Here is a 25,257-nt window from a genome sequence, read left to right on the forward strand (position 1 = left end):
GCACATTCTCATTCAAAGATGCAAGTTACTATGTAGGAACAAGTTTGTATAGGTATTTCAAAGATGCCCAGAACTGAGCTAAACTTGGTATGTGTCCAACTCCTAGAAATAACTTCATGCCCCATCTCCCTTACTTCCAGCTAGTAAGGATCACATAATTCCTAACAAAGTTTTGACACAGATTCCCTATTCGGGCATTCAGAACATATAGCACGTTGCTGTAAGCAAGCACATTTTCATTCAAAGTTGCAAGTTACTAGGTAGGAACAAGTTTGTATAGGTATTTCAAAGATGCCCAGAACTGAGCTAAACTTGGTATGTGTCCAACTCCTAGAAATAACTTCATGCCCCATCTCCCTTACTTCCAGCTAGTAAGGATCACATAATTCCTAACAAAGTTTTGACACAGATTCCCTATTCGGGCATTCAGAACATATAGCACGTTGCTGCAAGCAAGCAGATTCTCATTCAAAGATGCAAGTTACTAGGTAGGAACAAGTTTGTATAGGTATTTCAAAGATGCCCAGAACTGAGCTAAACTTGGTATGTGTCCAACTCCTAGAAATAACTTCCTGCCCCATCTCCCTTACTTCCAGCTAGTAAGGATCACATAATTCCTAACAAAGTTTTGACACAGATTGCCAATTCGGGCATTCAGAACATATAGCACGTTGCTGTAAGCAAGCAGATTCCCATTCAAAGATGCAAGTTACTATGTAGGAACAAGTTTGTATAGGTATTTCAAAGATGCCCAGAACTGAGCTAAACTTGCTATGTGTCCAACTCCTAGAAATAACTTCATGCCCCATCTCCCTTACTTCCAGCTATTAAGGATCACATAATTCCTAACCAAGATTTGACACAGATTGCCAATTCGGGCATTCAGAACATATAGCACGTTGCTGTAAGCAAGCACATTCTCATTCAAAGATGCAAGTTACTATGTAGGAACAAGTTTGTATAGGTATTTCAAAGATGCCCAGAACTGAGCTCCACTTGGTATGTGTCCAACTCCTAGAAATAACTTCATGCCCCATCTCCCTTACTTCCAGCTAGTAAGGATCACATAATTCCTAACAAAGTTTTGACACAGATTCCCAATTCGGGCATTCAGAACATATAGCACGTTGCTGTAAGCAAGCACATTCTCATTCAAAGTTGCAAGTTACTATGTAGGAACAAGTTTGTATAGGTATTTCAAAGATGCCCAGAACTGAGCTAAACTTGGTATGTGTCCAACTCCTAGAAATAACTTCATGCCCCATCTCCCTTACTTCCAGCTAGTAAGGATCGCATAATTCCTAACAAAGTTTTGACACAGATTCCCTATTCGGGCATTCAGAACATATAGCACGTTGCTGTAAGCAAGCAGATTCCCATTCAAAGATGCAAGTTACTATGTAGGAACAAGTTTGTATAGGTATTTCAAAGATGCCCAGAACTGAGCTAAACTTGCTATGTGTCCAACTCCTAGAAATAACTTCATGCCCCATCTCCCTTACTTCCAGCTAGTAAGGATCACATAATTCCTAACAAAGTTTTGACACAGATTCCCAATTCGGGCATTCAGAACATATAGCACGTTGCTGTAAGCAAGCACATTCTCATTCAAAGTTGCAAGTTACTATGTAGGAACAAGTTTGTATAGGTATTTCAAAGATGCCCAGAACTGAGCTAAACTTGGTATGTGTCCAACTCCTAGAAATAACTTCATGCCCCATCTCCCTTACTTCCAGCTAGTAAGGATCACATAATTCCTAACAAAGTTTTGACACAGAATCCCAATTCGGGCATTCAGAACATATAGCACGTTGCTGTAAGCAAGCACATTCTCATTCAAAGATGCAAGTTACTATGTAGGAACAAGTTTGTATAGGTATTTCAAAGATGCCCAGAACTGAGCTAAACTTGCTATGTGTCCAACTCCTAGAAATAACTTCATGCCCCATCTCCCTTACTTCCAGCTAGTAAGGATCACATAATTCCTAACAAAGTTTTGACACAGATTCCCAATTCGGGCATTCAGAACATATAGCACGTTGCTGTAAGCAAGCACATTCTCATTCAAAGTTGCAAGTTACTATGTAGGAACAAGTTTGTACAGGTATTTCAAAGATGCCCAGAACTGAGCTAAACTTGGTATGTGTCCAACTCCTAGAAATAACTTCATGCCCCATCTCCCTTACTTCCAGCTAGTAAGGATCACATAATTCCTAACAAAGTTTTGACACAGATTCCCAATTCGGGCATTCAGAACATATAGCACGTTGCTGTAAGCAAGCAGATTCTCATTCAAAGATGCAAGTTACTATGTAGGAACAAGTTTGTATAGGTATTTCAAAGATGCCCAGAACTGAGCTAAACTTGGTATGTGTCCAACTCCTAGAAATAACTTCATGCCCCATCTCCCTTACTTCCAGCTAGTAAGGATCACATAATTCCTAACAAAGTTTTGACACAGATTGCCAATTCGGGCATTCAGAACATATAGCACGTTGCTGTAAGCAAGCACATTCTCATTCAAAGATGCAAGTTACTATGTAGGAACAAGTTTGTATAGGTATTTCAAAGATGCCCAGAACTGAGCTAAACTTGCTATGTGTCCAACTCCTAGAAATAACTTCATGCCCCATCTCCCTTACTTCCAGCTAGTAAGGATCACATAATTCCTAACAAAGTTTTGACACAGATTCCCTATTCGGGCATTCAGAACATATAGCACGTTGCTGTAAGCAAGCACATTTTCATTCAAAGTTGCAAGTTACTAGGTAGGAACAAGTTTGTATAGGTATTTCAAAGATGCCCAGAACTGAGCTCAACTTGGTATGTGTCCAACTCCTAGAAATAACTTCATGCCCCATCTCCCTTACTTCCAGCTAGTAAGGATCACATAATTCCTAACAAAGTTTTGACACAGATTCCCTATTCGGGCATTCAGAACATATAGCACGTTGCTGCAAGCAAGCAGATTCTCATTCAAAGATGCAAGTTACTAGGTAGGAACAAGTTTGTATAGGTATTTCAAAGATGCCCAGAACTGAGCTAAACTTGGTATGTGTCCAACTCCTAGAAATAACTTCATGCCCCATCTCCCTTACTTCCAGCTAGTAAGGATCACATAATTCCTAACAAAGTTTTGACACAGATTGCCAATTCGGGCATTCAGAACATATAGCACGTTGCTGTAAGCAAGCAGATTCCCATTCAAAGATGCAAGTTACTATGTAGGAACAAGTTTGTATAGGTATTTCAAAGATGCCCAGAACTGAGCTAAACTTGCTATGTGTCCAACTCCTAGAAATAACTTCATGCCCCATCTCCCTTACTTCCAGCTATTAAGGATCACATAATTCCTAACCAAGATTTGACACATATTGCCAATTCGGGCATTCAGAACATATAGCACGTTGCTGTAAGCAAGCACATTCTCATTCAAAGATGCAAGTTACTATGTAGGAACAAGTTTGTATAGGTATTTCAAAGATGCCCAGAACTGAGCTCAACTTGGTATGTGTCCAACTCCTAGAAATAACTTCATGCCCCATCTCCCTTACTTCCAGCTAGTAAGGATCACATAATTCCTAACAAAGTTTTGACACAGATTCCCAATTCGGGCATTCAGAACATATAGCACGTTGCTGTAAGCAAGCACATTTTCATTCAAAGTTGCAAGTTACTATGTAGGAACAAGTTTGTATAGGTATTTCAAAGATGCCCAGAACTGAGCTAAACTTGGTATGTGTCCAACTCCTAGAAATAACTTCATGCCCCATCTCCCTTACTTCCAGCTAGTAAGGATCACATAATTCCTAACAAAGTTTTGACACAGATTCCCAATTCGGGCATTCAGAACATATAGCACGTTGCTGTAAGCAAGCACATTCTCATTCAAAGTTGCAAGTTACTATGTAGGAACAAGTTTGTATAGGTATTTCAAAGATGCCCAGAACTGAGCTAAACTTGGTATGTGTCCAACTCCAAGAAATAACTTCATGCCCCAACTCCCTTACTTCCAGCTAGTAAGGATCGCATAATTCCTAACAAAGTTTTGACACAGATTCCCTATTCGGGCATTCAGAACATATAGCACGTTGCTGTAAGCAAGCTGATTCCCATTCAAAGATGCAAGTTACTATGTAGGAACAAGTTTGTATAGGTATTTCAAAGATGCCCAGAACTGAGCTAAACTTGCTATGTGTCCAACTCCTAGAAATAACTTCATGCCCCATCTCCCTTACTTCCAGCTAGTAAGGATCACATAATTCCTAACAAAGTTTTGACACAGATTCCCAATTCGGGCATTCAGAACATATAGCACGTTGCTGTAAGCAAGCACATTCTCATTCAAAGTTGCAAGTTACTATGTAGGAACAAGTTTGTATAGGTATTTCAAAGATGCCCAGAACTGAGCTAAACTTGGTATGTGTCCAACTCCTAGAAATAACTTCATGCCCCATCTCCCTTACTTCCAGCTAGTAAGGATCACATAATTCCTAACAAAGTTTTGACACAGATTCCCAATTCGGGCATTCAGAACATATAGCACGTTGCTGTAAGCAAGCACATTCTCATTCAAAGATGCAAGTTACTATGTAGGAACAAGTTTGTATAGGTATTTCAAAGATGCCCAGAACTGAGCCAAACTTGGTATGTGTCCAACTCCTAGAAATAACTTCATGCCCCATCTCCCTTACTTCCAGCTAGTAAGGATCACATAATTCCTAACAAAGTTTTGACACAGATTCCCAATTCGGGCATTCAGAACATATAGCACGTTGCTGTAAGCAAGCACATTCTCATTCAAAGTTGCAAGTTACTATGTAGGAACAAGTTTGTATAGGTATTTCAAAGATGCCCAGAACTGAGCTAAACTTGGTGTGCGTCCAACTCCTAGAAATAACTTCATGCCCCATCTCCCTTACTTCCAGCTAGTAAGGATCACATAATTCCTAACAAAGTTTTGACACAGATTCCCAATTCGGGCATTCAGAACATATAGCACGTTGCTGTAAGCAAGCACATTCTCATTCAAAGTTGCAAGTTACTATGTAGGAACAAGTTTGTATAGGTATTTCAAAGATGCCCAGAACTGAGCTAAACTTGGTATGTGTCCAACTCCTAGAAAAACTTCATGCCCCATCTCCCTTACTTCCAGCTAGTAAGGATGACATAATTCCTAACAAAGTTTTGACACAGATTCCCAATTCGGGCATTCAGAACATATAGCACGTTGCTGTAAGCAAGCACATTCTCATTCAAAGTTGCAAGTTACTATGTAGGAACAAGTTTGTATAGGTATTTCAAAGATGCCCAGAACTGAGCTAAACTTGGTATGTGTCCAACTCCTAGAAAAACTTCATGCCCCATCTCCCTTACTTCCAGCTAGTAAGGATGACATAATTCCTAACAAAGTTTTGACACAGATTCCCAATTCGGGCATTCAGAACATATAGCACGTTGCTGTAAGCAAGCACATTCTCATTCAAAGATGCAAGTTACTATGTAGGAACAAGTTTGTATAGGTATTTCAAAGATGCTCAGAACTGAGCTAAACTTGGTATGTGTCCAACTCCTAGAAATAACTTCATGCCCCATCTCCCTTACTTCCAGCTAGTAAGGATCACATAAATCCTAACAAAGTTTTGACACAGATTGCCAATTCGGGCATTCAGAACATATAGCACGTTGCTGTAAGCAAGCACATTCTCATTCAAAGATGCAAGTTACTATGTAGGAACAAGTTTGTATAGGTATTTCAAAGATGCCCAGAACTGAGCTAAACTTGGTATGTGTCCAACTCCTAGAAATAACTTCATGCCCCATCTCCCTTACTTCCAGCTAGTAAGGATCACATCATTCCTAACAAAGTTTTGACACAGAGTCCCAATTCGGGCATTCAGAACATATAGCACGTTGCTGTAAGCAAGCACATTCTCATTCAAAGTTGCAAGTTACTATGTAGGAACAAGTTTGTATAGGTATTTCAAAGATGCCCAGAACTGAGCTAAACTTGGTATGTGTCCAACTCCTAGAAATAACTTCATGCCCCATCTCCCTTACTTCCAGCTAGTAAGGATCGCATAATTCCTAACAAAGTTTTGACACAGATTCCCTATTCGGGCATTCAGAACATATAGCACGTTGCTGTAAGCAAGCAGATTCCCATTCAAAGATGCAAGTTACTATGTAGGAACAAGTTTGTATAGGTATTTCAAAGATGCCCAGAACTGAGCTAAACTTGGTATGTGTCCAACTCCTAGAAATAACTTCATGCCCCATCTCCCTTACTTCCAGCTAGTAAGGATCACATAATTCCTAACAAAGTTTTGACACAGATTCCCAATTCGGGCATTCAGAACATATAGCACGTTGCTGTAAGCAAGCACATTCTCATTCAAAGATGCAAGTTACTATGTAGGAACAAGTTTGTATAGGTATTTCAAAGATGCCCAGAACTGAGCTAAACTTGGTATGTGTCCAACTCCTAGAAATAACTTCATGCCCCATCTCCCTTACTTCCAGCTAGTAAGGATCACATAATTCCTAACAAAGTTTTGACACAGATTCCCAATTCGGGCATTCAGAACATATAGCACGTTGCTGTAAGCAAGCACATTCTCATTCAAAGATGCAAGTTACTATGTAGGAACAAGTTTGTATAGGTATTTCAAAGATGCCCAGAACTGAGCTAAACTTGCTATGTGTCCAACTCCTAGAAATAACTTCATGCCCCATCTCCCTTACTTCCAGCTAGTAAGGATCACATAATTCCTAACAAAGTTTTGACACAGATTCCCAATTCGGGCATTCAGAACATATAGCACGTTGCTGTAAGCAAGCACATTCTCATTCAAAGTTGCAAGTTACTATGTAGGAACAAGTTTGTATAGGTATTTCAAAGATGCCCAGAACTGAGCTAAACTTGGTATGTGTCCAACTCCTAGAAATAACTTCATGCCCCATCTCTCTTACTTCCAGCTAGTAAGGATCACATAATTCCTAACAAAATTTTGACACAGATTCCCAATTCGGGCATTCAGAACATATAGCACGTTGCTGTAAGCAAGCACATTCTCATTCAAAGATGCAAGTTACTATGTAGGAACAAGTTTGTATAGGTATTTCAAAGATGCCCAGAACTGAGCTAAACTTGGTATGTGTCCAACTCCTAGAAATAACTTCATGCCCCATCTCCCTTACTTCCAGCTAGTAAGGATCACATAATTCCTAACAAAGTTTTGACACAGATTGCCAATTCGGGCATTCAGAACATATAGCACGTTGCTGTAAGCAAGCACATTCTCATTCAAAGATGCAAGTTACTATGTAGGAACAAGTTTGTATAGGTATTTCAAAGATGCCCAGAACTGAGCTAAACTTGGTATGTGTCCAACTCCTAGAAATAACTTCATGCCCCATCTCCCTTACTTCCAGCTAGTAAGGATCACATAATTCCTAACAAAGTTTTGACACAGATTCCCTATTCGGGCATTCAGAACATATAGCACGTTGCTGTAAGCAAGCACATTTTCATTCAAAGTTGCAAGTTACTAGGTAGGAACAAGTTTGTATAGGTATTTCAAAGATGCCCAGAACTGAGCTCAACTTGGTATGTGTCCAACTCCTAGAAATAACTTCATGCCCCATCTCCCTTACTTCCAGCTAGTAAGGATCACATAATTCCTAACAAAGTTTTGACACAGATTCCCTATTCGGGCATTCAGAACATATAGCACGTTGCTGCAAGCAAGCAGATTCTCATTCAAAGATGCAAGTTACTAGGTAGGAACAAGTTTGTATAGGTATTTCAAAGATGCCCAGAACTGAGCTAAACTTGGTATGAGTCCAACTCCTAGAAATAACTTCATGCCCCATCTCCCTTACTTCCAGCTAGTAAGGATCACATAATTCCTAACAAAGATTTGACACAGATTGCCAATTCGGGCATTCAGAACATATAGCACGTTGCTGTAAGCAAGCAGATTCCCATTCAAAGATGCAAGTTACTATGTAGGAACAAGTTTGTATAGGTATTTCAAAGATGCCCAGAACTGAGCTAAACTTGCTATGTGTCCAACTCCTAGAAATAACTTCATGCCCCATCTCACTTACTTCCAGCTATTAAGGATCACATAATTCCTAACCAAGATTTGACACAGATTGCCAATTCGGGCATTCAGAACATATAGCACGTTGCTGTAAGCAAGCACATTCTCATTCAAAGATGCAAGTTACTATGTAGGAACAAGTTTGTATAGGTATTTCAAAGATGCCCAGAACTGAGCTCCACTTGGTATGTGTCCAACTCCTAGAAATAACTTCATGCCCCATCTCCCTTACTTCCAGCTATTAAGGATCACATAATTCCTAACCAAGATTTGACACAGATTGCCAATTCGGGCATTCAGAACATATAGCACGTTGCTGTAAGCAAGCACATTCTCATTCAAAGATGCAAGTTACTATGTAGGAACAAGTTTGTATAGGTATTTCAAAGATGCCCAGAACTGAGCTCCACTTGGTATGTGTCCAACTCCTAGAAATAACTTCATGCCCCATCTCCCTTACTTCCAGCTAGTAAGGATCACATAAATCCTAACAAAGTTTTGACACAGATTGCCAATTCGGGCATTCAGAACATATAGCACGTTGCTGTAAGCAAGCACATTCTCATTCAAAGATGCAAGTTACTATGTAGGAACAAGTTTGTATAGGTATTTCAAAGATGCCCAGAACTGAGCTAAACTTGCTATGTGTCCAACTGCTAGAAATAACTTCATGCCCCATCTCCCTTACTTCCAGCTAGTAAGGATCACATAATTCCTAACAAAGTTTTGACACAGATTCCCAATTCGGGCATTCAGAACATATAGCACGTTGCTGTAAGCAAGCACATTCTCATTCAAAGTTGCAAGTTACTATGTAGGAACAAGTTTGTATAGGTATTTCAAAGATGCCCAGAACTGAGCTAAACTTGGTATGTGTCCAACTCCTAGAAATAACTTCATGCCCCATCTCCCTTACTTCCAGCTAGTAAGGATCGCATAATTCCTAACAAAGTTTTGACACAGATTCCCTATTCGGGCATTCAGAACATATAGCACGTTGCTGTAAGCAAGCAGATTCCCATTCAAAGATGCAAGTTACTATGTAGGAACAAGTTTGTATAGGTATTTCAAAGATGCCCAGAACTGAGCTAAACTTGCTATGTGTCCAACTCCTAGAAATAACTTCATGCCCCATCTCCCTTACTTCCAGCTAGTAAGGATCACATAATTCCTAACAAAGTTTTGACACAGATTCCCAATTCGGGCATTCAGAACATATAGCACGTTGCTGTAAGCAAGCACATTCTCATTCAAAGTTGCAAGTTACTATGTAGGAACAAGTTTGTATAGGTATTTCAAAGATGCCCAGAACTGAGCTAAACTTGGTATGTGTCCAACTCCTAGAAATAACTTCATGCCCCATCTCCCTTACTTCCAGCTAGTAAGGATCACATAATTCCTAACAAAGTTTTGACACAGAATCCCAATTCGGGCATTCAGAACATATAGCACGTTGCTGTAAGCAAGCACATTCTCATTCAAAGATGCAAGTTACTATGTAGGAACAAGTTTGTATAGGTATTTCAAAGATGCCCAGAACTGAGCTAAACTTGCTATGTGTCCAACTCCTAGAAATAACTTCATGCCCCATCTCCCTTACTTCCAGCTAGTAAGGATCACATAATTCCTAACAAAGTTTTGACACAGATTCCCAATTCGGGCATTCAGAACATATAGCACGTTGCTGTAAGCAAGCACATTCTCATTCAAAGTTGCAAGTTACTATGTAGGAACAAGTTTGTACAGGTATTTCAAAGATGCCCAGAACTGAGCTAAACTTGGTATGTGTCCAACTCCTAGAAATAACTTCATGCCCCATCTCCCTTACTTCCAGCTAGTAAGGATCACATAATTCCTAACAAAGTTTTGACACAGAATCCCAATTCGGGCATTCAGAACATATAGCACGTTGCTGTAAGCAAGCACATTCTCATTCAAAGATGCAAGTTACTATGTAGGAACAAGTTTGTACAGGTATTTCAAAGATGCCCAGAACTGAGCTAAACTTGCTATGTGTCCAACTCCTAGAAATAACTTCATGCCCCATCTCCCTTACTTCCAGCTAGTAAGGATCACATAATTCCTAACAAAGTTTTGACACAGATTCCCAATTCGGGCATTCAGAACATATAGCACGTTGCTGTAAGCAAGCACATTCTCATTCAAAGTTGCAAGTTACTATGTAGGAACAAGTTTGTACAGGTATTTCAAAGATGCCCAGAACTGAGCTAAACTTGGTATGTGTCCAACTCCTAGAAATAACTTCATGCCCCATCTCCCTTACTTCCAGCTAGTAAGGATCACATAATTCCTAACAAAGTTTTGACACAGATTCCCAATTCGGGCATTCAGAACATATAGCACGTTGCTGTAAGCAAGCAGATTCTCATTCAAAGATGCAAGTTACTATGTAGGAACAAGTTTGTATAGGTATTTCAAAGATGCCCAGAACTGAGCTAAACTTGGTATGTGTCCAACTCCTAGAAATAACTTCATGCCCCATCTCCCTTACTTCCAGCTAGTAAGGATCACATAATTCCTAACAAAGTTTTGACACAGATTGCCAATTCGGGCATTCAGAACATATAGCACGTTGCTGTAAGCAAGCACATTCTCATTCAAAGATGCAAGTTACTATGTAGGAACAAGTTTGTATAGGTATTTCAAAGATGCCCAGAACTGAGCTAAACTTGCTATGTGTCCAACTCCTAGAAATAACTTCATGCCCCATCTCCCTTACTTCCAGCTAGTAAGGATCACATAATTCCTAACAAAGTTTTGACACAGATTCCCTATTCGGGCATTCAGAACATATAGCACGTTGCTGTAAGCAAGCACATTTTCATTCAAAGTTGCAAGTTACTAGGTAGGAACAAGTTTGTATAGGTATTTCAAAGATGCCCAGAACTGAGCTCAACTTGGTATGTGTCCAACTCCTAGAAATAACTTCATGCCCCATCTCCCTTACTTCCAGCTAGTAAGGATCACATAATTCCTAACAAAGTTTTGACACAGATTCCCTATTCGGGCATTCAGAACATATAGCACGTTGCTGCAAGCAAGCAGATTCTCATTCAAAGATGCAAGTTACTAGGTAGGAACAAGTTTGTATAGGTATTTCAAAGATGCCCAGAACTGAGCTAAACTTGGTATGTGTCCAACTCCTAGAAATAACTTCATGCCCCATCCCCCTTACTTCCAGCTAGTAAGGATCACATAATTCCTAACAAAGTTTTGACACAGATTGCCAATTCGGGCATTCAGAACATATAGCACGTTGCTGTAAGCAAGCAGATTCCCATTCAAAGATGCAAGTTACTATGTAGGAACAAGTTTGTATAGGTATTTCAAAGATGCCCAGAACTGAGCTAAACTTGCTATGTGTCCAACTCCTAGAAATAACTTCATGCCCCATCTCCCTTACTTCCAGCTATTAAGGATCACATAATTCCTAACCAAGATTTGACACATATTGCCAATTCGGGCATTCAGAACATATAGCACGTTGCTGTAAGCAAGCACATTCTCATTCAAAGATGCAAGTTACTATGTAGGAACAAGTTTGTATAGGTATTTCAAAGATGCCCAGAACTGAGCTCAACTTGGTATGTGTCCAACTCCTAGAAATAACTTCATGCCCCATCTCCCTTACTTCCAGCTAGTAAGGATCACATAATTCCTAACAAAGTTTTGACACAGATTCCCAATTCGGGCATTCAGAACATATAGCACGTTGCTGTAAGCAAGCACATTTTCATTCAAAGTTGCAAGTTACTATGTAGGAACAAGTTTGTATAGGTATTTCAAAGATGCCCAGAACTGAGCTAAACTTGGTATGTGTCCAACTCCTAGAAATAACTTCATGCCCCATCTCCCTTACTTCCAGCTAGTAAGGATCACATAATTCCTAACAAAGTTTTGACACAGATTCCCAATTCGGGCATTCAGAACATATAGCACGTTGCTGTAAGCAAGCACATTCTCATTCAAAGTTGCAAGTTACTATGTAGGAACAAGTTTGTATAGGTATTTCAAAGATGCCCAGAACTGAGCTAAACTTGGTATGTGTCCAACTCCAAGAAATAACTTCATGCCCCAACTCCCTTACTTCCAGCTAGTAAGGATCGCATAATTCCTAACAAAGTTTTGACACAGATTCCCTATTCGGGCATTCAGAACATATAGCACGTTGCTGTAAGCAAGCTGATTCCCATTCAAAGATGCAAGTTACTATGTAGGAACAAGTTTGTATAGGTATTTCAAAGATGCCCAGAACTGAGCTAAACTTGCTATGTGTCCAACTCCTAGAAATAACTTCATGCCCCATCTCCCTTACTTCCAGCTAGTAAGGATCACATAATTCCTAACAAAGTTTTGACACAGATTCCCAATTCGGGCATTCAGAACATATAGCACGTTGCTGTAAGCAAGCACATTTTCATTCAAAGTTGCAAGTTACTATGTAGGAACAAGTTTGTATAGGTATTTCAAAGATGCCCAGAACTGAGCTAAACTTGGTATGTGTCCAACTCCTAGAAATAACTTCATGCCCCATCTCCCTTACTTCCAGCTAGTAAGGATCACATAATTCCTAACAAAGTTTTGACACAGATTCCCAATTCGGGCATTCAGAACATATAGCACGTTGCTGTAAGCAAGCACATTCTCATTCAAAGATGCAAGTTACTATGTAGGAACAAGTTTGTATAGGTATTTCAAAGATGCCCAGAACTGAGCTAAACTTGGTATGTGTCCAACTCCTAGAAATAACTTCATGCCCCATCTCCCTTACTTCCAGCTAGTAAGGATCACATAATTCCTAACAAAGTTTTGACACAGATTGCCAATTCGGGCATTCAGAACATATAGCACGTTGCTGTAAGCAAGCACATTCTCATTCAAAGATGCAAGTTACTATGTAGGAACAAGTTTGTATAGGTATTTCAAAGATGCCCAGAACTGAGCTAAACTTGGTATGTGTCCAACTCCTAGAAATAACTTCATGCCCCATCTCCCTTACTTCCAGCTAGTAAGGATCACATAATTCCTAACAAAGTTTTGACACAGATTCCCAATTCGGGCATTCAGAACATATAGCACGTTGCTGTAAGCAAGCACATTCTCATTCAAAGTTGCAAGTTACTATGTAGGAACAAGTTTGTATAGGTATTTCAAAGATGCCCAGAACTGAGCTAAACTTGGTATGTGTCCAACTCCTAGAAATAACTATATGCCCCATCTCCCTTACTTCCAGCTAGTAAGGATCACATAATACCTAACAAAGTTTTGACACAGATTCCCAATTCGGGCATTCAGAACATATAGCACGTTGCTGTAAGCAAGCACATTCTCATTCAAAGTTGCAAGTTACTATGTAGGAACAAGTTTGTATAGGTATTTCAAAGATGCCCAGAACTGAGCTAAACTTGGTATGTGTCCAACTCCTAGAAATAACTTCATGCCCCATTTCCCTTACTTCCAGCTAGTAAGGATCACATAATTCCTAACAAAGTTTTGACACAGATTCCCAATTCGGGCATTCAGAACATATAGCACGTTGCTGTAAGCAAGCAGATTCTCATTCAAAGATGCAAGTTACTTTGTAGGAACAAGTTTGTATAGGTATTTCAAAGATGCCCAGAACTGAGCTAAACTTGGTATGTGTCCAACTCCTAGAAATAACTTCATGCCCCATCTCCCTTACTTCCAGCTAGTAAGGATCACATAAATCCTAACAAAGTTTTGACACAGATTGCCAATTCGGGCATTCAGAACATATAGCACGTTGCTGTAAGCAAGCACATTCTCATTCAAAGATGCAAGTTACTATGTAGGAACAAGTTTGTATAGGTATTTCAAAGATGCCCAGAACTGAGCTAAACTTGCTATGTGTCCAACTGCTAGAAATAACTTCATGCCCCATCTCCCTTACTTCCAGCTAGTAAGGATCACATAATTCCTAACAAAGTTTTGACACAGATTCCCAATTCGGGCATTCAGAACATATAGCACGTTGCTGTAAGCAAGCACATTCTCATTCAAAGTTGCAAGTTACTATGTAGGAACAAGTTTGTATAGGTATTTCAAAGATGCCCAGAACTGAGCTAAACTTGGTATGTGTCCAACTCCTAGAAATAACTTCATGCCCCATCTCCCTTACTTCCAGCTAGTAAGGATCGCATAATTCCTAACAAAGTTTTGACACAGATTCCCTATTCGGGCATTCAGAACATATAGCACGTTGCTGTAAGCAAGCAGATTCCCATTCAAAGATGCAAGTTACTATGTAGGAACAAGTTTGTATAGGTATTTCAAAGATGCCCAGAACTGAGCTAAACTTGCTATGTGTCCAACTCCTAGAAATAACTTCATGCCCCATCTCCCTTACTTCCAGCTAGTAAGGATCACATAATTCCTAACAAAGTTTTGACACAGATTCCCAATTCGGGCATTCAGAACATATAGCACGTTGCTGTAAGCAAGCACATTCTCATTCAAAGTTGCAAGTTACTATGTAGGAACAAGTTTGTATAGGTATTTCAAAGATGCCCAGAACTGAGCTAAACTTGGTATGTGTCCAACTCCTAGAAATAACTTCATGCCCCATCTCCCTTACTTCCAGCTAGTAAGGATCACATAATTCCTAACAAAGTTTTGACACAGAATCCCAATTCGGGCATTCAGAACATATAGCACGTTGCTGTAAGCAAGCACATTCTCATTCAAAGATGCAAGTTACTATGTAGGAACAAGTTTGTATAGGTATTTCAAAGATGCCCAGAACTGAGCTAAACTTGCTATGTGTCCAACTCCTAGAAATAACTTCATGCCCCATCTCCCTTACTTCCAGCTAGTAAGGATCACATAATTCCTAACAAAGTTTTGACACAGATTCCCAATTCGGGCATTCAGAACATATAGCACGTTGCTGTAAGCAAGCACATTCTCATTCAAAGTTGCAAGTTACTATGTAGGAACAAGTTTGTACAGGTATTTCAAAGATGCCCAGAACTGAGCTAAACTTGGTATGTGTCCAACTCCTAGAAATAACTTCATGCCCCATCTCCCTTACTTCCAGCTAGTAAGGATCACATAATTCCTAACAAAGTTTTGACACAGAATCCCAATTCGGGCATTCAGAACATATAGCACGTTGCTGTAAGCAAGCACATTCTCATTCAAAGATGCAAGTTACTATGTAGGAACAAGTTTGTATAGGTATTTCAAAGATGCCCAGAACTGAGCTAAACTTGCTATGTGTCCAACTCCTAGAAATAACTTCATGCCCCATCTCCCTTACTTCCAGCTAGTAAGGATCACATAATTCCTAACAAAGTTTTGACACAGATTCCCAATTCGGGCATTCAGAACATATAGCACGTTGCTGTAAGCAAGCACATTCTCATTCAAAGTTGCAAGTTACTATGTAGGAACAAGTTTGTACAGGTATTTCAAAGATGCCCAGAACTGAGCTAAACTTGGTATGTGTCCAACTCCTAGAAATAACTTCATGCCCCATCTCCCTTACTTCCAGCTAGTAAGGATCACATAATTCCTAACAAAGTTTTGACACAGATTCCCAATTCGGGCATTCAGAACATATAGCACGTTGCTGTAAGCAAGCAGATTCTCATTCAAAGATGCAAGTTACTATGTAGGAACAAGTTTGTATAGGTATTTCAAAGATGCCCAGAACTGAGCTAAACTTGGTATGTGTCCAACTCCTAGAAATAACTTCATGCCCCATCTCCCTTACTTCCAGCTAGTAAGGATCACATAATTCCTAACAAAGTTTTGACACAGATTGCCAATTCGGGCATTCAGAACATATAGCACGTTGCTGTAAGCAAGCACATTCTCATTCAAAGATGCAAGTTACTATGTAGGAACAAGTTTGTATAGGTATTTCAAAGATGCCCAGAACTGAGCTAAACTTGCTATGTGTCCAACTCCTAGAAATAACTTCATGCCCCATCTCCCTTACTTCCAGCTAGTAAGGATCACATAATTCCTAACAAAGTTTTGACACAGATTCCCTATTCGGGCATTCAGAACATATAGCACGTTGCTGTAAGCAAGCACATTTTCATTCAAAGTTGCAAGTTACTAGGTAGGAACAAGTTTGTATAGGTATTTCAAAGATGCCCAGAACTGAGCTCAACTTGGTATGTGTCCAACTCCTAGAAATAACTTCATGCCCCATCTCCCTTACTTCCAGCTAGTAAGGATCACATAATTCCTAACAAAGTTTTGACACAGATTCCCTATTCGGGCATTCAGAACATATAGCACGTTGCTGCAAGCAAGCAGATTCTCATTCAAAGATGCAAGTTACTAGGTAGGAACAAGTTTGTATAGGTATTTCAAAGATGCCCAGAACTGAGCTAAACTTGGTATGTGTCCAACTCCTAGAAATAACTTCATGCCCCATCTCCCTTACTTCCAGCTAGTAAGGATCACATAATTCCTAACAAAGTTTTGACACAGATTGCCAATTCGGGCATTCAGAACATATAGCACGTTGCTGTAAGCAAGCAGATTCCCATTCAAAGATGCAAGTTACTATGTAGGAACAAGTTTGTATAGGTATTTCAAAGATGCCCAGAACTGAGCTAAACTTGCTATGTGTCCAACTCCTAGAAATAACTTCATGCCCCATCTCCCTTACTTCCAGCTATTAAGGATCACATAATTCCTAACCAAGATTTGACACATATTGCCAATTCGGGCATTCAGAACATATAGCACGTTGCTGTAAGCAAGCACATTCTCATTCAAAGATGCAAGTTACTTTGTAGGAACAAGTTTGTATAGGTATTTCAAAGATGCCCAGAACTGAGCTAAACTTGGTATGTGTCCAACTCCTAGAAATAACTTCATGCCCCATCTCCCTTACTTCCAGCTAGTAAGGATCACATAATTCCTAACAAAGTTTTGACACAGATTCCCAATTCGGGCATTCAGAACATATAGCACGTTGCTGTAAGCAAGCACATTTTCATTCAAAGTTGCAAGTTACTATGTAGGAACAAGTTTGTATAGGTATTTCAAAGATGCCCAGAACTGAGCTAAACTTGGTATGTGTCCAACTCCTAGAAATAACTTCATGCCCCATCTCCCTTACTTCCAGCTAGTAAGGATCACATAATTCCTAACAAAGTTTTGACACAGATTCCCAATTCGGGCATTCAGAACATATAGCACGTTGCTGTAAGCAAGCACATTCTCATTCAAAGTTGCAAGTTACTATGTAGGAACAAGTTTGTATAGGTATTTCAAAGATGCCCAGAACTGAGCTAAACTTGGTATGTGTCCAACTCCAAGAAATAACTTCATGCCCCAACTCCCTTACTTCCAGCTAGTAAGGATCGCATAATTCCTAACAAAGTTTTGACACAGATTCCCTATTCGGGCATTCAGAACATATAGCACGTTGCTGTAAGCAAGCTGATTCCCATTCAAAGATGCAAGTTACTATGTAGGAACAAGTTTGTATAGGTATTTCAAAGATGCCCAGAACTGAGCTAAACTTGCTATGTGTCCAACTCCTAGAAATAACTTCATGCCCCATCTCCCTTACTTCCAGCTAGTAAGGATCACATAATTCCTAACAAAGTTTTGACACAGATTCCCAATTCGGGCATTCAGAACATATAGCACGTTGCTGTAAGCAAGCACATTTTCATTCAAAGTTGCAAGTTACTATGTAGGAACAAGTTTGTATAGGTATTTCAAAGATGCCCAGAACTGAGCTAAACTTGGTATGTGTCCAACTCCTAGAAATAACTTCATGCCCCATCTCCCTTACTTCCAGCTAGTAAGGATCACATAATTCCTAACAAAGTTTTGACACAGATTCCCAATTCGGGCATTCAGAACATATAGCACGTTGCTGTAAGCAAGCACATTCTCATTCAAAGATGCAAGTTACTATGTAGGAACAAGTTTGTATAGGTATTTCAAAGATGCCCAGAACTGAGCTAAACTTGGTATGTGTCCAACTCCTAGAAATAACTTCATGCCCCATCTCCCTTACTTCCAGCTAGTAAGGATCACATAATTCCTAACAAAGTTTTGACACAGATTGCCAATTCGGGCATTCAGAACATATAGCACGTTGCTGTAAGCAAGCACATTCTCATTCAAAGATGCAAGTTACTATGTAGGAACAAGTTTGTATAGGTATTTCAAAGATGCCCAGAACTGAGCTAAACTTGGTATGTGTCCAACTCCTAGAAATAACTTCATGCCCCATCTCCCTTACTTCCAGCTAGTAAGGATCACATAATTCCTAACAAAGTTTTGACACAGATTCCCAATTCGGGCATTCAGAACATATAGCACGTTGCTGTAAGCAAGCACATTCTCATTCAAAGTTGCAAGTTACTATGTAGGAACAAGTTTGTATAGGTATTTCAAAGATGCCCAGAACTGAGCTAAACTTGGTATGTGTCCAACTCCTAGAAATAACTTCATGCCCCATCTCCCTTACTTCCAGCTAGTAAGGATCACATAATACCTAACAAAGTTTTGACACAGATTCCCAATTCGGGCATTCAGAACATATAGCACGTTGCTGTAAGCAAGCACATTCTCATTCAAAGTTGCAAGTTACTATGTAGGAACAAGTTTGTATAGGTATTTCAAAGATGCCCAGAACTGAGCTAAACTTGGTATGTGTCCAACTCCTAGAAATAACTTCATGCCCCATTTCCCTTACTTCCAGCTAGTAAGGATCACATAATTCCTAACAAAGTTTTGACACAGATTCCCAATTCGGGCATTCAGAACATATAGCACGTTGCTGTAAGCAAGCAGATTCTCATTCAAAGATGCAAGTTACTTTGTAGGAACAAGTTTGTATAGGTATTTCAAAGATGCCCAGAACTGAGCTAAACTTGGTATGTGTCCAACTCCTAGAAATAACTTCATGCCCCATCTCCCTTACTTCCAGCTAGTAAGTATCACATAATTCCTAACAAAGTTTTGACACAGATTGCCAATTCGGGAATTCAGAACATATAGCACGTTGCTGTAAGCAAGCACATTCTCATTCAAAGATGCAAGTTACTATGTAGGAACAAGTTTCTATAGGTATTTCAAAGATGCCCAAAACTGAGCTAAACTTGGTATGTGTCCAACTCCTAGAAATAACTTCATGCTCCACCACCCTTACTTCCAGCTAGTAAGGATCACATAATTCCTAACAAAGTTTTGACACAGATTCCCAAATCGGGCATTCAGAACATATAGCACGTTGCTGCAAGCAAGCACATTCTCATTCAAAGTTGCAAGTTACTATGTAGGAACAAGTTTGTATAGGTATTTCAAAGATGCCCAGAACTGAGCCAAACTTGGTATGTGTCCAACTCCTAGAAATAACTTCATGCCCCATCTCCCTTACTTCCAGCCAGTAAGGATCACATAATTCCTAACAAAGTTTTGACACAGATTCCCAATTCGGGCATTCAGAACATATAGCACGTTGCTGTAAGCAAGCACATTCTCATTCAAAGATGCAAGTTACTATGTAGGAACAAGTTTGTATAGGTATTTCAAAGATGCCCAGAACTGAGCTCCACTTGGTATGTGTCCAACTCCTAGAAATAACTTCATGCCCCATCTCCCTTACTTCCAGCTATTAAGGATCACATAATTCCTAACCAAGATTTGACACAGATTGCCAATTCGGGCATTCAGAACATATAGCACGTTGCTGTAAGCAAGCACATTCTCATTCAAAGATGCAAGTTACTATGTAGGAACAAGTTTGTATAGGTATTTCAAAGATGCCCAGAACTGAGCTCCACTTGGTATGTGTCCAACTCCTAGAAATAACTTCATGCCCCATCTCCCTTACTTCCAGCTATTAAGGATCACATAATTCCTAACCAAGATTTGACACAGATTGCCAATTCGGGCATTCAGAACATATAGCACGTTGCTGTAAGCAAGCACATTCTCATTCAAAGATGCAAGTTACTATGTAGGAACAAGTTTGTATAGGTATTTCAAAGATGCCCAGAACTGAGCTCCACTTGGTATGTGTCCAACTCCTAGAAATAACTTCATGCCCCATCTCCCTTACTTCCAGCTAGTAAGGATCACATAAATCCTAACAAAGTTTTGACACAGATTGCCAATTCGGGCATTCAGAACATATAGCACGTTGCTGTAAGCAAGCACATTCTCATTCAAAGATGCAAGTTACTATGTAGGAACAAGTTTGTATAGGTATTTCAAAGATGCCCAGAACTGAGCTAAACTTGCTATGTGTCCAACTGCTAGAAATAACTTCATGCCCCATCTCCCTTACTTCCAGCTAGTAAGGATCACATAATTCCTAACAAAGTTTTGACACAGATTCCCAATTCGGGCATTCAGAACATATAGCACGTTGCTGTAAGCAAGCAGATTCTCATTCAAAGTTGCAAGTTACTATGTAGGAACAAGTTTGTATAGGTATTTCAAAGATGCCCAGAACTGAGCTAAACTTGGTATGTGTCCAACTCCTAGAAATAACTTCATGCCCCATCTCCCTTACTTCCAGCTAGTAAGGATCACATAATTCCTAACAAAGTTTTGACACAGATTGCCAATTCGGGCATTCAGAACATATAGCACGTTGCTGTAAGCAAGCAGATTCCCATTCAAAGATGCAAGTTACTATGTAGGAACAAGTTTGTATAGGTATTTCAAAGATGCCCAGAACTGAGCTAAACTTGCTATGTGTCCAACTCCTAGAAATAACTTCATGCCCCATCTCCCTTACTTCCAGCTATTAAGGATCACATAATTCCTAACCAAGATTTGACACATATTGCCAATTCGGGCATTCAGAACATATAGCACGTTGCTGTAAGCAAGCACATTCTCATTCAAAGATGCAAGTTACTTTGTAGGAACAAGTTTGTATAGGTATTTCAAAGATGCCCAGAACTGAGCTAAACTTGGTATGTGTCCAACTCCTAGAAATAACTTCATGCCCCATCTCCCTTACTTCCAGCTAGTAAGGATCACATAATTCCTAACAAAGTTTTGACACAGATTCCCAATTCGGGCATTCAGAACATATAGCACGTTGCTGTAAGCAAGCACATTTTCATTCAAAGTTGCAAGTTACTATGTAGGAACAAGTTTGTATAGGTATTTCAAAGATGCCCAGAACTGAGCTAAACTTGGTATGTGTCCAACTCCTAGAAATAACTTCATGCCCCATCTCCCTTACTTCCAGCTAGTAAGGATCACATAATTCCTAACAAAGTTTTGACACAGATTCCCAATTCGGGCATTCAGAACATATAGCACGTTGCTGTAAGCAAGCACATTCTCATTCAAAGTTGCAAGTTACTATGTAGGAACAAGTTTGTATAGGTATTTCAAAGATGCCCAGAACTGAGCTAAACTTGGTATGTGTCCAACTCCAAGAAATAACTTCATGCCCCAACTCCCTTACTTCCAGCTAGTAAGGATCGCATAATTCCTAACAAAGTTTTGACACAGATTCCCTATTCGGGCATTCAGAACATATAGCACGTTGCTGTAAGCAAGCTGATTCCCATTCAAAGATGCAAGTTACTATGTAGGAACAAGTTTGTATAGGTATTTCAAAGATGCCCAGAACTGAGCTAAACTTGCTATGTGTCCAACTCCTAGAAATAACTTCATGCCCCATCTCCCTTACTTCCAGCTAGTAAGGATCACATAATTCCTAACAAAGTTTTGACACAGATTCCCAATTCGGGCATTCAGAACATATAGCACGTTGCTGTAAGCAAGCACATTTTCATTCAAAGTTGCAAGTTACTATGTAGGAACAAGTTTGTATAGGTATTTCAAAGATGCCCAGAACTGAGCTAAACTTGGTATGTGTCCAACTCCTAGAAATAACTTCATGCCCCATCTCCCTTACTTCCAGCTAGTAAGGATCACATAATTCCTAACAAAGTTTTGACACAGATTCCCAATTCGGGCATTCAGAACATATAGCACGTTGCTGTAAGCAAGCACATTCTCATTCAAAGATGCAAGTTACTATGTAGGAACAAGTTTGTATAGGTATTTCAAAGATGCCCAGAACTGAGCTAAACTTGGTATGTGTCCAACTCCTAGAAATAACTTCATGCCCCATCTCCCTTACTTCCAGCTAGTAAGGATCACATAATTCCTAACAAAGTTTTGACACAGATTGCCAATTCGGGCATTCAGAACATATAGCACGTTGCTGTAAGCAAGCACATTCTCATTCAAAGATGCAAGTTACTATGTAGGAACAAGTTTGTATAGGTATTTCAAAGATGCCCAGAACTGAGCTAAACTTGGTATGTGTCCAACTCCTAGAAATAACTTCATGCCCCATCTCCCTTACTTCCAGCTAGTAAGGATCACATAATTCCTAACAAAGTTTTGACACAGATTCCCAATTCGGGCATTCAGAACATATAGCACGTTGCTGTAAGCAAGCACATTCTCATTCAAAGTTGCAAGTTACTATGTAGGAACAAGTTTGTATAGGTATTTCAAAGATGCCCAGAACTGAGCTAAACTTGGTATGTGTCCAACTCCTAGAAATAACTTCATGCCCCATCTCCCTTACTTCCAGCTAGTAAGGATCACATAATACCTAACAAAGTTTTGACACAGATTCCCAATTCGGGCATTCAGAACATATAGCACGTTGCTGTAAGCAAGCACATTCTCATTCAAAGTTGCAAGTTACTATGTAGGAACAAGTTTGTATAGGTATTTCAAAGATGCCCAGAACTGAGCTAAACTTGGTATGTGTCCAACTCCTAGAAATAACTTCATGCCCCATTTCCCTTACTTCCAGCTAGTAAGGATCACATAATTCCTAACAAAGTTTTGACACAGATTCCCAATTCGGGCATTCAGAACATATAGCACGTTGCTGTAAGCAAGCAGATTCTCATTCAAAGATGCAAGTTACTTTGTAGGAACAAGTTTGTATAGGTATTTCAAAGATGCCCAGAACTGAGCTAAACTTGGTATGTGTCCAACTCCTAGAAATAACTTCATGCCCCATCTCCCTTACTTCCAGCTAGTAAGTATCACATAATTCCTAACAAAGTTTTGACACAGATTGCCAATTCGGGAATTCAGAACATATAGCACGTTGCTGTAAGCAAGCACATTCTCATTCAAAGATGCAAGTTACTATGTAGGAACAAGTTTCTATAGGTATTTCAAAGATGCCCAAAACTGAGCTAAACTTGGTATGTGTCCAACTCCTAGAAATAACTTCATGCTCCACCACCCTTACTTCCAGCTAGTAAGGATCACATAATTCCTAACAAAGTTTTGACACAGATTCCCAAATCGGGCATTCAGAACATATAGCACGTTGCTGCAAGCAAGCACATTCTCATTCAAAGTTGCAAGTTACTATGTAGGAACAAGTTTGTATAGGTATTTCAAAGATGCCCAGAACTGAGCCAAACTTGGTATGTGTCCAACTCCTAGAAATAACTTCATGCCCCATCTCCCTTACTTCCAGCTAGTAAGGATCACATAATTCCTAACAAAGTTTTGACACAGATTCCCAATTCGGGCATTCAGAACATATAGCACGTTGCTGTAAGCAAGCACATTCTCATTCAAAGATGCAAGTTACTATGTAGGAACAAGTTTGTATAGGTATTTCAAAGATGCCCAGAACTGAGCTCCACTTGGTATGTGTCCAACTCCTAGAAATAACTTCATGCCCCATCTCCCTTACTTCCAGCTATTAAGGATCACATAATTCCTAACCAAGATTTGACACAGATTGCCAATTCGGGCATTCAGAACATATAGCACGTTGCTGTAAGCAAGCACATTCTCATTCAAAGATGCAAGTTACTATGTAGGAACAAGTTTGTATAGGTATTTCAAAGATGCCCAGAACTGAGCTCCACTTGGTATGTGTCCAACTCCTAGAAATAACTTCATGCCCCATCTCCCTTACTTCCAGCTATTAAGGATCACATAATTCCTAACCAAGATTTGACACAGATTGCCAATTCGGGCATTCAGAACATATAGCACGTTGCTGTAAGCAAGCACATTCTCATTCAAAGATGCAAGTTACTATGTAGGAACAAGTTTGTATAGGTATTTCAAAGATGCCCAGAACTGAGCTCCACTTGGTATGTGTCCAACTCCTAGAAATAACTTCATGCCCCATCTCCCTTACTTCCAGCTAGTAAGGATCACATAAATCCTAACAAAGTTTTGACACAGATTGCCAATTCGGGCATTCAGAACATATAGCACGTTGCTGTAAGCAAGCACATTCTCATTCAAAGATGCAAGTTACTATGTAGGAACAAGTTTGTATAGGTATTTCAAAGATGCCCAGAACTGAGCTAAACTTGCTATGTGTCCAACTGCTAGAAATAACTTCATGCCCCATCTCCCTTACTTCCAGCTAGTAAGGATCACATAATTCCTAACAAAGTTTTGACACAGATTCCCAATTCGGGCATTCAGAACATATAGCACGTTGCTGTAAGCAAGCACATTCTCATTCAAAGTTGCAAGTTACTATGTAGGAACAAGTTTGTATAGGTATTTCAAAGATGCCCAGAACTGAGCTAAACTTGGTATGTGTCCAACTCCTAGAAATAACTTCATGCCCCATCTCCCTTACTTCCAGCTAGTAAGGATCGCATAATTCCTAACAAAGTTTTGACACAGATTCCCTATTCGGGCATTCAGAACATATAGCACGTTGCTGTAAGCAAGCAGATTCCCATTCAAAGATGCAAGTTACTATGTAGGAACAAGTTTGTATAGGTATTTCAAAGATGCCCAGAACTGAGCTAAACTTGCTATGTGTCCAACTCCTAGAAATAACTTCATGCCCCATCTCCCTTACTTCCAGCTAGTAAGGATCACATAATTCCTAACAAAGTTTTGACACAGATTCCCAATTCGGGCATTCAGAACATATAGCACGTTGCTGTAAGCAAGCACATTCTCATTCAAAGTTGCAAGTTACTATGTAGGAACAAGTTTGTATAGGTATTTCAAAGATGCCCAGAACTGAGCTAAACTTGGTATGTGTCCAACTCCTAGAAATAACTTCATGCCCCATCTCCCTTACTTCCAGCTAGTAAGGATCACATAATTCCTAACAAAGTTTTGACAC

This window comes from Diceros bicornis, chromosome 11, assembly GCF_020826845.1.
Source record: "Diceros bicornis minor isolate mBicDic1 chromosome 11, mDicBic1.mat.cur, whole genome shotgun sequence".
Taxonomy (NCBI): Eukaryota; Metazoa; Chordata; class Mammalia; order Perissodactyla; family Rhinocerotidae; genus Diceros; species Diceros bicornis.